Genomic DNA, 16,939 nt, shown 5'->3' with positions numbered 1-16,939 from the left:
ATTTGGAAGTCAACACAGTCGCTACAGTCCCATTCGTTTTCTTTGCAGCCTTGTTTGAATGTCGCGGTTGCGCACATTTGTACGGAATGGGGTGAGTTTACATTAGTTAAAAGAAGAAGCCCAGTAGATGTTTATAAACTCAATCATTTTCTGATCTTGAAGAGTTAAAAAAATGCTTGTTTTGTCTCCCCTATACACTTAGCGTGTGACTAGTGTTGTCCTCAAAAAGGTCCTCTTCATTACACACTGTTGACTGTGTACTGTGGTTCGTCTCTCACTACTAAAGGGGCAAACAGAGCCTGTTTTAATACCCAACTGTCTGGCAGGGTCAACAAAGCTCTTGCATTAAAAACAAGACTTGAAAACCCCCTACACTACTCAGTCAAATAGCGTGCGTCATCAACATGGCACCCCGACATGGCTGGCTGTCTTCATGGCCCCAAGGGAGGCAGTGAATAGCCTCTTATTGGAAAATACACATTTAGCCAAGCTAAAGGGTTCCTAGCCTGAGCGGCTAATTCAACTACGTGGCTCAGACGTATATTGTACATCCCAAATAGCACCCTATTCTCTTTCTAGTACACTACTTTTGGCATGGGCCCATAGCGGTTTGGTCAAAAGTAGTACACTATATGGAATTGTGTGCTATTTGGGCCACATTCACGGTGTGGCCCTGGTTCTGACGCTAGCCACTGTAGCTGGCTCAGTAAGCTCCATTACCCATACACTTGTTCCGACACACCCCCACTGAGTCATTACTGAAGCATTCAGGCACATGCCTCAAGATAAGCTTTAAATCAGCTGCCATCTACTGGAATCCCAGAGCTCACCATGTATGAGCCATCCATCATGTAAATCTAGGCTACATCGACAATTAGGTATGGCCAATAAAATATTTCTAGGTTTCCGTCCAATTGGTGACAGATTTTCATGTGAATATTCAAAAATCTGCATAAAAACAATATGCACATTATCCCACCAGAGATGTGTTTCCATCTAATTGACTTGTTGCAGATAAAAAAGGCTGTGCATGATGAGGTGCACATAAAATAACTTGTGGTTAAATTCCCATGTACTGAATAAGTACAAGTTAAATGGGTTTTCATTGCATTTTCAACTCTACTGATGATTTTGTCACAACAAATGTTGCTTTATATAGCGAATGTGCACATTCTGGTCTTAGCACATGTGCTCTAGCCAACAGCTAGCAGATACAGTGTGGTTAGGCTACTTACTACATGATGAGATTATTATGTATGAGAACTAGAAAATGTTTATTTGTCAAATGGTAGCCAAGCATCGATTATCATGTCACCAGAATAAGACCCTCAATATCTATTGGAAAGGAGCATCAAGCTCATCACCTTGCACTTTCACAACCATGTGAAGTTCATCATAACTTATCATAAATTAAACTGTAGCCTAATAAACTGCATGCTTTTCCATGTCGTAGTGGGAGGATCACACACACCATATCATAGCGTGATTCCAAGTTTACTTCGGAACGTTATTATATCAATATTTGTGTATAAAAGGGGGTTTACACTTCCATTTCTCACATAATGAATTTTACAGATACAAAAAGATCCCACCTTGTCTAGCGTATATTGTTTGTCGACATTTGGAAAGTTTACTGACAAAATGTGCTGTTTCAGGCCGGTCGTGACATTTCATCCCACGCAATTTACTTGCATAAAAAAAGTTGGATGGGAACCTAGTTTAGATCAGCAAATGTCCCTCAGAACAGGTGAATCATCAGTTTGAGAATGAACATCAGATACAATAACACACAACTGTTATAGATAGAGATCTTTTTAGTGTAATAGGATGATAGTTCTGACACTCCATGATCAGCAATCAATCAGCACCTATGGTTTGTGCATTACAGTAGGAAGAACTGCAATAATAAGACCTTTGCAAAACACTGTTCCTCATGTGGACCGACTCAGACAAACAAAAGCCCTAACAACACAAAGCCAAAAACGACAAGCTCACTTCCCTTTCACAACGGCTTCATACCAACAAAAACACACCCGTCAGCAAATTTGGTTTCATCATAATGTCTGTATAGTGCTAGCACACACTAAACATGTGCGTGTGTGCGTTTGTGTGATAAAACTGTGTGAAAAATGTAATCGTCACACTTCCCTCATTCTACAGTATGGCTGGCTCTCTTCTGCATCCCCCCCACTACTACTTCTGACCCCAGAACAGTTAGTCTTTGCTTGGGGGGGGGGGTTCTCTGTCTCCCAGTTGAGGGGTGGGATTCCCCTGTTTACATCATTACATCATCAACGATTACATCATCCCTGGGGGGTAATCAAGCCAAGTCATCTGATTAACAAGACGAGACACACTGAGTCCCCACCCAAATTGGTTAATTAAGAGAGAGTGAGATAGTGAGATTAAGAGGAAACAAGTGTAGGGTAGATGTCGAAGTAGCCTACAGAAAGTGAGTCAGAGCTAATCAAAGAATATTAGATATACAGTGCCTTGCGAAAGTATTCGGCCCCCTTGAACTTTGCGACCTTTTGGCACATTTCAGGCTTCAAACATAAAGATATAAAACTGTATTTTTTTGTGAAGAATCAACAACAAGTGGGACACAATCATGAAGTGGAACGACATTTATTGGATATTTCAAACTTTTTTAACAAATCAAAAACTGAAAAATTGGGCGTGCAAAATTATTCAGCCCCCTTAAGTTAATACTTTGTAGCGCCACCTTTTGCTGCGATTACAGCTGTAAGTCGCTTGGGGTATGTCTCTATCAGTTTTGCACATCGAGAGACTGACATTTTTTCCCATTCCTCCTTGCAAAACAGCTCGAGCTCGAGCTCAGCTCGAGTGAGGTTGGATGGAGAGCATTTGTGAACAGCAGTTTTCAGTTCTTTCCACAGATTCTCGATTGGATTCAGGTCTGGACTTTGACTTGGCCATTCTAACACCTGGATATGTTTATTTTTGAACCATTCCATTGTAGATTTTGCTTTATGTTTTGGATCATTGTCTTGTTGGAAGACAAATCTCCGTCCCAGTCTCAGGTCTTTTGCAGACTCCATCAGGTTTTCTTCCAGAATGGTCCTGTATTTGGCTCCCTCCATCTTCCCATCAATTTTAACCATCTTCCCTCTCCCTGCTGAAGAAAAGCAGGCCCAAACCATGATGCTGCCACCACCATGTTTGACAGTGGGGATGTTGTGTTCAGGGTGATGCGCTGTGTTGCTTTTACGCCAAACATAACGTTTTGCGTTGTTGCCAAAAAGTTCAATTTTGGTTTCATCTGACCAGAGCACCTTCTTCCACATGTTTGGTGTGTCTTCCAGGTGGCTTGTGGCAAACTTTAAACGACACTTTTTATGGATATCTTTAAGAAATGGCTTTCTTCTTGCCACTCTTCCATAAAGGCCAGATTTGTGCAATATACGACTGATTGTTGTCCTATGGACAGAGTCTCCCACCTCAGCTGTAGATCTCTGCAGTTCATCCAGAGTGATCATGGGCCTCTTGGATGCATCTCTGATCAGTCTTCTCCTTGTATGAGCTGAAAGTTTAGAGGGACGGCCAGGTCTTGGTAGATTTGCAGTGGTCTGATACTCCTTCCATTTCAATATTATCGCTTGCACAGTGCTCCTTGGGATGTTTAAAGCTTGGGAAATCTTTTTGTATCCAAATCCGGCATTAAACTTCTTCACAACAGTATCTCGGACCTGCCTGGTGTGTTCCTTGTTCTTCATGATGCTCTCTGCGCTTTTAACGGACCTCTGAGACTATCACAGTGCAGGTGCATTTATACGGAGACTTGATTACACACAGGTGGATTGTATTTATCATCATTAGTCATTTAGGTCAACATTGGATCATTCAGAGATCCTCACTGAACTTCTGGAGAGAGTTTGCTGCACTGAAAGTAAAGGGGCTGAATAATTTTGCACGCCCAATTTTTCAGTTTTTGATTTGTTAAAAAAGTTTGAAATATCAATAAACGTCGTTCCACTTCATGATTGTGTCCCACTTGTTGTTGATTCTTCACAAAAAAATACAGTTTTATATCTTTATGTTTGAAGCCTGAAATGTGGCAAAAGGTCGCAAAGTTCAAGGGGGCCGAATACTTTCGCAAGGCACTGTATATCCTGGTGTAATGAAGCCACTCCAGGGACCAACAAGGACACAGACACTGGTGACAAAATCAATCAATGAGGGTTTACAGCTCCCCTCTCAATTACGATACAGAGATCTACTGTCTGAATTATAAGTCAGCCCCCTCCCTGCATCAGAGGAACCGTACAGGGCGTTTAAATGAGTACGGTTAAAAGCAAAAAATAACACGATTATCGTCAATAGTCCGATTAATATAGTTTGATTTAAACATTTACGTGTTTTGCAAGGAGAAGAATTTCCATAATAATTATGTTTACATGGAGCCATCTGATATCAAGCTATCTGTTGGGACTTTGATACATGCAGAAAGTCACCAAATCAAAATAACACCACCACAGCAACCATATTATTCGTGGGAAACACATTTGATTCTGAGTTTGGACACAAAGTTAGCATGTGAAGACTATTTCTAACCAAAAAAGTGTTAAAGAAATCCAAATATATTTTATGTTCTTCAAAGTAGCCACCATTTGCCTTGATGACAGCTTTGCACACTCTTGGCATTCTCTCAACCAGCTTCAAGAGGTAGTCACCTACCTCACTTATTTTCCACCATAATTTGCAAATAAATTCATTAAAAATCCTACAATGTGATTTTCTGGATTTCTTTTCTCATTTTGTCTGTCATAGTTGAAGTGTACCTATGATAAAAATTACAGGCCTCTCTATCCTTTTAAGTGGGAGAACTTGCACAATTGGTGGCTGACTAAATACTTTTTTGCCCCACTGTATTTTGATTTGTTTAACACTTTTTTGGTTACTAGATGATTCCATATGTGTTATTTCATGGTTTTGATTTCTTCACTATTATTCTACAATGTAGAAAATAATAAAAAGAAAAGAAAAACCCTTGAATGAGTAAGTGTTCTAAAACCTTTGACCGGTAGTGTATATAGATATAAGCTCTCCAAATGTATTTTCATTTCTTGTAATAAGGTTAGAGAAGACAAGCATGTGTAGTATCAGCTGTTCTTCTGAGTGTTTATCTGGTACAGAGGCCTGTGTCTCGGTCATGACAAGTATATAGGACTACCCCGTTGTCTGCTGTGTAGCTATTCATCATACATTTATTCATTTAGCAGATGTTTTTACCCAGAACCAACCATCCAGATTTTTTTTCTTCTAACTTAGATCGCCAAACACAACGCACTACTGTACATTTTGTAGACTACCCCCAGAGAGGGTCATTTTCGGTGTCCTTCACGCTGCCTGTTATGAAGATGTGCTTTATAAAATAATATCTTGCTTTTGTGGTATTAGGTCCCCAAACCAGCCTGCACCCTGCTGATACAGAATCCTACTGTTTAATTGTGACCAATTCAGTCAGTTGGATTCCAGTTTGCTTATTTTGAGAAAGAGAGGGAGGTGAGGAGAGAGAAAGAGAAGGCAAGCCAAGTGGGACTCAAATCCCTGCCTAGGGAGAGGGTAAGAATGAATAAATATATAAAAATAAGAGAGGCTGCATCCACACAGCACACATCAAAAGGGAAGGGGGAAGCTAGGAGGGGAACACTGTACGCACTGTGTGTATGCATGTGTCTGTACACACACTGCCTGACACCCAAACCAGCTGGACCACACCAAGGTGGGATTTGTTTAGGGTGTGGGTGAGGGTGCTTAAGGCATCCGCATACATAGGTTCGGTTTGCTCCTAACAGAACTCGGCTAGGCAAAATTTATGTCTGTGATCGCATCCTCCCTTAAAATACCTTCACTTGAAAAACAAGAAAAAAGCTGCAATATTAGCGTTTGTCCCTCTTGATGACCTGTAGCCAGTACACTTCTTCAAAATATAGTCTTTATTAATCTAAGATAAAAGAAATATGTAATTAATTAAGACGTTTTTGCAGAAGAGTTCATAGGTCACGCAATTTTACAACTAAGATGGCCGTAGATGGCTAGACGCTTGGGATTTTGAAGTAAAGTCAAGTGAAGCGCTGGAATTTAAAATGTGCAGTATTTCTCAAGTGAAAAAAATGTGCATGATTCAACTTGTCGGCTGTCGTTGAATGACAAACACTTAATTGAAGAATTCCTACTGTTGACCAATCACCAACTTCGGCAAGCCTCAAGAAGAAAAAAAAGTGCTCGAAAGCTGAAAAAAATCCTGCTGAACATCAAAACAAATAAAAATGTGTCATAATATATTCACAAACTGTTGACTGTGAAGCATATGATAAGTTTTACTCGACTGCATATTGAGGGTAGAGTGTCTGACACCAGGGCAAAAGGATTACTTTACATTAAACCTTCTCTTCTCCACTTCATCCGCAAAGGTCACAGAAAGTAAGTACCCATACAGATAGAGCTAGCATATTGACATTTTAAATAGCAGCCATGTGCCTTAGAACAGAGACTTAACTCCCTATCAGCAAAAGTGAGAACAAAACTAGATTGGATGGATGGTGAACGATGGCACATCTGAACAACAACAGTGAGCTTGATTTAGAATAACAAACTACCTCATCTGTGTGAAATGAAATCTAATCAAACGTCCTTGTGAGTTATTGTAAGGAAGCAGTGGAACAATGATGTGTGAATGTGTAAATGTCAGAGGGCTAGTGTCCAGGGAGTTCTCAGGTATAATGGACACACACATACAGAATTCTAGCAGACAATGTGAAAGCATGCCTGACCCTGCTCTGTCACCTTAAGCCAGTGGAATAAAAAAATAAAAAATAAAAATAGTACATGTATTTTGTTTTTTTCTCATTTTGATAAGAGATGAAAATGCAATGAGTTGGAGGTTATTTGTTGATGTGTCATTCGATTTTGGGTCGGGTTGGGTCACAAGAAATCTGTGGGAAAATAAAATGGGTCACCAGAAATTTTGCCAGAAAAAAAAGGGTCCACACTGAAAAATGAATACATTTACATTTTAGTCAATTAGCAGATGCTCTTATCCAGAGCGAAATGCCGTAGTGATTGAATACATTTTCATTCGTACCACTGGTCATCATACCGGCTGTATTTCTGCCTGTTTGAATGGCATTAACTCAGATTCCCATGAAATTACAATGGGAAATCGATAGAACATCACTCAGAGGTGAAAAAAACAATATAACATTCAGAATGGGTGAATCTTTCTTTTAAAAAGGTGCAATATGCAGAAATCGCACCCTACATTTCCTAAAATTCTAATAGTTTGCCTAATTTCAGTTTGTGACAAAACAAGCAATATATAGTATCAGTGTACCATCTAAACCGCTGTGAAAAGTATTTCAAATAACCAAAAATATAGTTTAATTTGTTTGAAGCACATAACCAAGAGTAAAATACTCAACAACTAAACTTAAAAGAATGGGAATAGCACACAAAGTTTCAAGTTAATGTCACATGCACAGTGAAATTACTTTCTTGCAAACTAAAAAACCGAACAATAAAATAATCAATAACAATGTAATACTAGGCCCACCCACTTGGGAGCCAGGCCCAGCCAATCAGAATTAGTTTTTCCCCACTAAAAGGCTTTATTACCAATAGAAATACTCCTGTTTCATCAGCTGTCCAGGTGGCTGGTCTCAGATGATCCCGAAGGTGAAGAAGCCAGAGTGGTTACATGTGGTTGCGGTTGTGAGGCCGGTTGGACATACTGGCAAATTCTCTAAAACAATGTTGGAGGCGGCTTATGGTAGAGAAATTAACATTAAATTCTCTAGCAACAGCTCTGTTGGACATTCCTGCAGTCAGCATGCCAATTGCATGGTCCCTCAAAACTATCTTGGCAAACGAGAAACACTAACAGGGATGTAAACAAATGTGCGCACAAAATTCTTGAGAAATAAGCTTTTTGTGTGTATGGAAAATGTCTGGAATCGTTTCTCTCAGCTCATGAAACATGAGACCAACACTTTACATGTTGTGTTTGTGTGTATGTGTGTTTATATATATATATATATATATATATAAGTGAAGGCTCCTCAGAGGACAGGTGAGGAAGAGGATCATCCTCAGTGAAATGTCTTTTTTTTTTAATTGTGAAAACATTTTTTTTTAAGTTATCATTTTTAGATAAAACTATACAAAATATATTCATATGTCACCAAATAATTGGTTAAAATACACAGTTTTCAATACATGTCTACAGTAACTTCAACAGCACTGTCTGGGATAGAAACATGGTGTAGCCGGAGGGCAGTTAGCTTCAGTCCTCCTCTGGGTACAATGACTTCAATACAAAACCTAGGAGGCTGGTAGGCCTCACCCCCTTCCATTGACATACATGGTAATTATGACCACTCCCAGAGGACATCCTCCAACCAATCAAAGCTTTTTCAGTATGAACTGACATGTTGTCCATCCAATCATAGATGTAGGATCAGAAAAGGAACCTACTGTGTTGTATTGGGATTGTGCCACAGAGCATTATGGGGATTCTGTGTGTTGAGAAGCTTGGTGACATTGTTGGATAGAGATTAAAGAGTGAAGAGTGATAGTTGAGCATTTTTGGGACATTATTCAAATAAAAATAAAAAAATTACAGGAGATGGATGAGGTATATTATCAATTGTTGTCTTGGGTTTGTAACTTTATTTTTGTGTCCAGTTAGTGCAATTTATTCACATTTGCCTTACTAACTTGTGTGCAGTTTTCTCCGCCCGAATTATAGAATGGCCAATGGTGCCAAAAATGTTGTGGATTTTTGTTGAAGAACCCCTTTTATTCTCTGGGGTACACGGAAAAGTAGCAAATTATAAGCGAGGGTCGACCTCTGCCTGAGATCAGTTTCAGGAATAAGGATGAAAAGGTGAGGGCATTCATTACCAACTGATATCAAATGTATAGCTGATTAACACGGAGCCTTTCATCAAGCTGCCTGTAATTGCATGTTACGATGCTTTACATGTTGAACATCTTTTCTGGGATGTCGAAAACAATTCTGAATGATTTGATAGCTTCTATCGCATCATCCATTAAAAGTTAGATTAGAGAGGTTGACGCAGCACATGTTTCCGAGGGGCACTCAAGTAGGCTTTGCACTTTCCTCTGGTATTTATTTAGCAAAGATGATAACACATAATCACTCCGGACAGACACAAGCAAAAACTCATGACATAAAATGTTGTAGCAGCCTAGGCTACACCTAAACATTAGAAATCTGACATGAGGTATGGGATAAAAACGATAAAATTTTTATACTATTAACTGTAGGCTACTAATAAGAGCAGCTGCATACAGCCAATGCGCCCTGTCCATCTGGTCAGGGTTAACTATTTGGTAACGTTATGCATTTATAGTCCATTTGTGTGTCAGGAGAAAATGTGAATGTGATCAAATTTAGATTATAGCTCATCAATGTTATCGGTGGAGTCTTAAAACATATTCTATTCAACGCTAGCAAAGCAGTCCTGTAGCATAATCTCAGATTCTGGTGACCATTTCTCAAAAGAGCGAGTCAAGGGTACTTCCTGTTTGGGTTTCTGCTTGTTAACAGGAAGCAGGAGTACGGAGTCATGATCTGGTTTGCGGAATGGCGGATGAGGGAGGGCCTTGTATGCTTGCTTGGGGGTAGAACGACAGTGGCGTTGGAGACGTGTTGATGGAAGTTGGCCAACACGCATTTTAGTGATGCGGAATTAAAATCTCCGGGCAATCAGGCAGGCAGCCTCTGGATGTAGGTTTTCTTGATTGTTTATAGCGTTGTACAGTTCGTTAAGTGCCAGCTTGTTATTTTTATTGTACTGAGGTGTAATGTATACAACAGTCAAGATAACAGCTGAAAATTCCCTCTGGAGGTAGAAAGGTCGGTATTTGACCATCAGGTATTCCAAGTCGGGTGAACAGTGGGTCGACACACACCAGTTGGTGTTGATGTAGAGGCAAACCCCTCCCCACTCGATTTCCCCGACTGGAAAATCGATTGAGTTGGATAGCCATGGGGGGTGCTGTCCAAGAGCCATGTTTCAGAAAAGCAAAGAATATTGCAATTGAGACTCCCGTTGGTAGCAAATCCGCATTTGGATTCATCCATCTTATTATGGAGTGACTGGTCAGTAGAATGCGTGACCGGTTTTCCCTTCGCTTCCATTTCACCAGGATCCCCCCCTCCCTGCCTCTGTAACGCCAGCGTTTCCTATTGGGTAGCCCAAAAATTGGGTCGGAATTACAGAGAGAGCCCAGGGCAGAAGAGTTGAAGTAGAAGCCGGAATTGGGGTAAGTAACTGCCGATCTGATGTTCAAAAGTTATTGTCGGCTGTAAGAAATAATAGCATACATTGTGAAAATAAAATTAAAATAAACAACAAAATAATAAGTTGGGTCGGAGCTTACAAAACGACAGCCACCCAGTACGGTGCCATCTTAGACTTGCTTTCAATGAGAATGACAGAGCTATAACTCACATTTCTATGTGAATCTGATCGGGTCGCCCAAAGTGATATAGGCACACACACCACAACTCCCCCCTCATAGTGCATAAACTCAGAAACCCATGCTTACACATTACACACACTTGTCCCCAGAGATTTGTGGAATGTGAGATCAGTTGTCATATGTCGTTAATCTTTATGAACACCCACACAGTAAGAGTAGCATATGTGCTACAGGGACCCTCCAGGGGCTCACAGTGTGTCCCACAGGGACGGCCATTATGGAGAATCAGAGCACAGTTTCACATAGAGTAGACACTTCTAATGAGATCTGGTTGTGAAAGTAATAATGTCCTGGAGGTCTGATAACTAGCAAGACTGTTCCTTTCTTAGTCTTTCGTGGTAATATTTTTTTGCCTAGGTTTAGAGAACTTATATTAGACTATCAACAGACTGAACTATATCTAACCAATGTCCACAGAAGCCAACTTGACAGTGTGGTAGTCAAGTAAAGAGTTTTGAATTCATAGCCCATTAGGTCACCCAGCCTACATCTTTTTGTGAAGAGGGATATTGGTCATCATTATCCCCGGTATGCCCCCCACCCATTCCCTCTCTCCATTGGAATGTTTGCCATCCTGGGGGGCTAGCAGTTGTTAGCGAGCATGTGTTTCTGCAAGTGTCAGTGATGTTTGTGCACCTGGTCCCAAAATGAGTCCCTAAGACAAGATACATTTGTCTAAATATCACTTTATACCAGTCACAACTGATAAGGAAAACGGGTAGTGGACTCTGCTGTAGTTTTATCTCTTTTCCAAAACAGTGAAAAAAACATTGTTGAAATCATGTGGTGATACAGTATAACCTCTGTTGACTGAAAACCAAGAACTCGGCATGAATTCCAAGAATGGATTGAAACCATATTCATGAACTACTGAGACAAATAGACAGTCGAGGGGATGAGGTTCATGGACAGCGATGTATACAAAATCAAAGGGAAATTTTTTAAAGTAATTTAACCACAGTGCCAGAAATAGACCGCCGCACTGATAAAACAGAGTTTCCACAACCAGACAGCCTCCTCTCATGCATTTAAATAATCTCACAGCAGATTACAACCGCAGCAGAAGTGCCGTTTGACGTCAATAGCGTCCATTAATTTACATGGGAGAGTAAACCGCCCAGAGAAATAATACACTCCTTAAAGAAAGACGAAGAGAAAGGAGCAAATAAAGACAAAGATGAAGAAAGGAGAAAAAAAACTGCCTTTTGATGAAGACTTGAATAATTCATCAAGGAGAATCTCAGATTGAAAATAATTAAAAATCAACAGATGGCCTCTCTATTACCCCCTCTTTCGTTCCCTCTCTTCACTTCCCAGCTCTATCACTCACTTAATCTTGCTCTCCTTTTGGCATTGGTTCACTCCAGAGAAGCCCCTTGCGTTCCCCACTCTTCCCCTGTGCAATGGTGGCGGGACTGACCCTGGACACAGTGGACAGACGACTCCATTCACTTTCTCCTGTACAAGCCAGCCTCAATGGAGACGCAATGGAGGGGCTCAGTCAGTGACCACTAAATCTCCAAGCTCAACAGGAGCTTGGGGGGGGGGGGGGGGGGGGGGGGGGGGGGGGGGGGTCTAATCCAGCTAAGCCTGTAGCACTGTGACACTCAAATCTCGGGCATGACCCACTGTTGTAACCGACACCAATGGAAAGTCATTAGCTGGACGTACTCAAGGTCATGGTGCAGACGTTAGACTGGCTAATTCTAATGGTCAACATAAGCTAGCTAGGGGAAGTTCCTTCTCAATATTAGCTGTAAAATGTCCCCTCGCAATCCTTCTTAACCTTAATTTCAACAAATAGCAAAATAGTTGATCAAATCACTTTATGACATATGAAGTAAAAATTGCATGTCCCCATTTATAGCTACTGTATTCCAAGGTGCATTGAAGCTGTTCTGGCCCAACATCCTTTTAGACATGCTCTGGAACTTTGGCAACTACAAAATATTTTTTAAACCTCCCGCTTTGGGCTGGATGTGTCAATGTGTAGTTCATACTTTGTGCATAATCTATGAGCAGAATTACTGTTTTACCTCAATTAGCCACAAAATCACTAGTTTGAAAGCGACTTCTTTCTGGAAGCTGTGCTGCGCCATTTTCCCTACATTTCCCCCCACGTTGGCCAGCCCCATAGCAATTAGAGTTCAACCAATGAGCTTCTGCCCCTCGCCATTTGAGTGGCTGCTAGCAAGAGGCACATAATGCACACACAGCAGAGTGGGAGAGAGTGCAATGACGTGTTCCACGAATCTGCACGTGACGTAGTACTCCATTTTTGGGGGTCACTTTTGGCTCGAGAGTGCTACTTTCAGAACTACTGGCTAAAAAGCATACAAAAGTACCAGGGAATCTCTAAAACCATGTTTGGCTGTTACCTGTACGTCCCCAATATTGACCAATATTGATGAGGCGCTGCTCATTGGATGGTGACAATCACCAGCAGGGGCTTCAGTGTAATACCTCAACAACTATACGAAATCTAACTTAATAGAAACTGTAAAGTGTATTCTTTTTTAACAGTCAATTCCCTAGTACTTCAGATATCAGTGACACAGACCAAATAGTCATAATGAGTCCACTCACCTCAGAGCTAGCTTCTAGCCGTCTATCATGTGGCCCTCTGGGGCCAGGGACCTCAACCTCAGGAATAGGAGTGTGGTTCCTGTCTCCGGGGGGCAATCCCATGCTTTATCTCACTGGTGCCACTGATGTTTCTTGTATCACATTATACCACGTTGAATCACCAGAGATAAGGGAAGATGGAGGGTAAGAATCCTGTTAACAAAGACAGAGATGGATAAGTCACGATGGCAAATTCATGAAGAATGCGCATTTACGATTTTTGCCCCAATAAGTGAGGCAGTATGCATCCTGCTGGCATCAGAATTTATAGAAATGTAGCATATTCAATGCTGACACAATCACGGAAGTTGCTGATACCTCAGGCTATAATGTTTTCACAGCTGATACATTTCCATCACGTCCAAGATAGACAGGTCGAGGAACCATTGCACAAGGATATGGAAATGCCATCTTTTAACAGTGGTTTGCAATTTATCTTTGAAGATTTAATTTCCTCCTCTTTGTGCTTTCTTAGGCAAAGAAGTGACATAGCCTGCAGCATCAGTCAGCTCATTTAATTTAACACCATACTGCTCAGCTGATCAATATCTTCTATACATTTCCTGTTTAAGTAAAGTCAATACAAAAACATTACATAACCTATACCATTTGTAAGCTAATTGGGAAACATGACCAGCACACCTTGCCTCAGCCTGAACATGTCAACAGAGTGTGAGCCTTCTGGATTTAGACCATTGCGGGGGGGAGGAAACCACAACAACAACCTATGGGTACCCTTTGAACACGAAGCTCGTGTATCTCTCTACCAGTAACTAATGCCCAACAGTCTTCTGCCGCGTCAATAAACTAAAGGGTGATACCACCATCCGTCTCCAATCTGAAGCATGTAATTAAAAACTAAAAAGGTTCACCCTGGTCATGACAAGTCAAGACCTTTGACCAGGAACCCAACTTACAAGACACAGGAGCTAGCTGGCATGTGGCCTTATGGCTGACAATAAAAGACCCCCCCCAAAAAAAAATATATATATATATGTGGTCCACAGTTAGCAACCTTTATGCACTCCAAGTCTAGTTTGACATCTGGCCTTTTATTAAACTCCTGAATGTTGCTTTGCCTCGCTTCACACGTTTCCCGTGAGAAACATCCGGAAGACAATACCACTAATTTACTTTTAATTTTTTTTACCAGCTTTTTGTATATCTGAAAGGGGTAGGGGGTAGGGGGTAGAAAACATGGAAAAACAAAGGCCACCTAAAGACTTACACTGAGTGTACAAACATTAGGAACATGTTAAATCCACTTTAAAAAAATATATATATATATTTCACCTTTATTTAACCAAGTGGGCCAGTTGAGAACAAGTTCTCATTTACAACTGCAACCTGGCCAAGATAAAGCAAAGCAACACAAACAACAACAGAGTTACACATGGAATAAACAAACATAGTCAATAACACAATAGGGGGAAAAATCTACATACAGTGTGTGCAAATGAGGTAAGATAAGGGAGGTAAGGCAATAAATAGTCCATGGTGGCGAAGTAATTACAATTTAGCAATTAAACACTGGAGTGATAGATGTGCAGAAGATGAATGTGCAAGTAGAGATACTGGGGTGCAAAGGAGAGAAAAAAAATAACAATATGGGGATGAGGTAGTTGGATGGGCTATTTACAGATGGGCTATGTACAGGTGCAATGATCTGTGAGCTGCTCTGACAGCTGATGCTTAAAGTTAGTTAGGGAGATATGAGACTCCAGCTTCAGTGATTTGTGCAATTAGTTCCAGTCATTGGCAGCAGAGAACTGGAAGGAAAGACGGCCAAAGGAGAAATTGGCTTTGGGGGTGACCAGTGACCAATATACCTGCTGGAGCACGTGCTATGGGTGGGTGCTGCTATGGTGACCAGTGAGCTGAGATAAGGAGGGGCTTTACCTAGCTAAGACTCATAGATGACATGGAGCCAGTGGGTTTGGCAACGACTATGAAGTGAGGGCCAGCCAAGGAGAGCATACAGGTCGCTGTGGTGGGTAGTATATGGGGCTTTGGTGAGAAAACGGATGGCACTGTGATAGACTGCATCCAATTTGCTGAGTAGAGTGTTGGAGGCTATTTTGTAAATTACATCGCCGAAGTCAAGGATCGGTAGGATAGTCAGTTTTACAAGGGTATGTTTGGCAGCATGAGTGAAGGAGGCTTTGTTGCAAAGGAAGCCGATTCTAGATCTAATTTTGGATTAGAGATGCTTAATGTGAGTCTGGAAGGAGAGTTTACAGTCTAACCAGACACCTAGGTATTTGTAGTTGTCCACATATTCTAAGTCAGAACCAGCCAGAGTAATGATACAGGCAGGCGGGAAGGTGCGGACAGCGATCAATTGAATAGCATGCATTTAGTTTTACTTGCATTTAAGAGCAGTTGGAGGCCACGTATGGAGAGCTGTATGGCATTGAAGCTTGTCTGGAGGTTCAAAGAAGGGCCAGAATCAGTGTAAATGAAGGGGAGGAGATTGCTTAAAAATAAGGATTTTTAAGCCTTGAGACAATTGAGACATGAATTGTGTACGTGTGCCATTGAGGTGAATGGGCAAGACAAAATATTTAAGTGCCTTTGAATGGGGTATGGTAGCATTTTCCAGGCACACCGGTTTGAGTGTGTCAAGAACTTCAACTCTGCTGGGTTTTTCACACAACAGTTTCCCTTGTGTATCAACAATGTTCCACCACCCAAAGGACATCCAGCCAACTTGACACATGGGCCAGCATCCCTGTGGAAGGCTTTCGACACCATGTAGAGTTCATGCCCAGACGAATTGAGGCAGGTATTCCTGATGTTTTGTACATTCAGTGTATATCCCTTTCATACTAAGACGTATTTCCGACAACTTTACCAACTTTTTTCAGTCTTCTCTTTATATCCGAAACGTATTGTTGATAGCAAAGTCATTTAGTTTATTTCCGCCTAGTAGACCTAGTAATAATTTTGGTAAAGTTCTGCCTACGGCTTAATATAATGCAGAGCCGGCATTTTTATGCATTATGAGCTGTACCAGTTAACAATTATTTAAGATATAAATAGATTTGATTGATTGGCATAAAGCCCTTATTACATCAGCAGATGTCACAAAGTGTTTATACAGAAACCCAGCTTAAAACCCCACAGAGCAAGCAATGCAGATGTAGAAGCACGGTGGCTAGGAAAAACTCCCTAGAAAGGCAAGAACCTAAAAAGAAACCTAGAGAGGAACCAGGCTCTGAGGGGTGGCCAGTCCTCTTCTGGCTGTGGCGGTGGAGATAAGAGTACATGACCATTAAGGCAAGATAGTTCTTCATCTTGTTCAAATGTTCATTGATGACCAGCAGGGTCACAGTGGTGATTATCTAGCAAGCCAGGCAACTAAAAGCAACTTTCTAGACAACAATATTTTGGCTTGGTGCTAAAAGTTAGCTTGTTAGCTATCTAGCTGGCTAGCCAGATCATATAATTACGAGAACATACAATATATATACACAAAAGTATGTGGACACCCCTTCAAATAAGTGGATTCAGCTATTTCAGCCACACCCGTTGCTGACAGATATATAAAACCGAGCACACGGCCATGCAATCTCCATTGACAAACATTGGCAGTAGAATGGCCAACAAGTCAGTTTGTAAAATGTCTGCCCTGCTAGAACTGCACTGGTAAACTTTAATTGCTGTTCTTGTGAAGTGGAAACGTCTAGGCTCAGTCGCAGGCTACACAAGCTCACAGAAGCGCGTAGCGTGTAAAAATTGTCTGTCCTTGGTTGCAACACTCACTACCGAGTTACAAACT

General features: G+C 41.1%; 1 protein-coding gene across 1 annotated transcript in view; it reads right to left on the bottom strand.

Annotated features, from left to right (window-relative positions):
• Positions 1-16,939, bottom strand: part of LOC109872447 (nck-associated protein 5-like) — a 109,152-nt gene that overhangs the window by 47,016 nt on the left and 45,197 nt on the right. Inside the window, exon 2 of the mRNA XM_031835437.1 lies at positions 13,120-13,311. The gene's annotated coding sequence lies outside the window, so the exon portion shown is untranslated. The remainder of the gene's footprint in view (positions 1-13,119; positions 13,312-16,939) is intronic.

Source organism: Oncorhynchus kisutch, linkage group LG1 (assembly GCF_002021735.2).
Source record: "Oncorhynchus kisutch isolate 150728-3 linkage group LG1, Okis_V2, whole genome shotgun sequence".
Classification (NCBI taxonomy): Eukaryota; Metazoa; Chordata; class Actinopteri; order Salmoniformes; family Salmonidae; genus Oncorhynchus; species Oncorhynchus kisutch.
The sequence above is the reverse complement of the archived record's forward strand: the minus strand, read 5'-3'. Positions and strand labels throughout refer to the sequence as shown.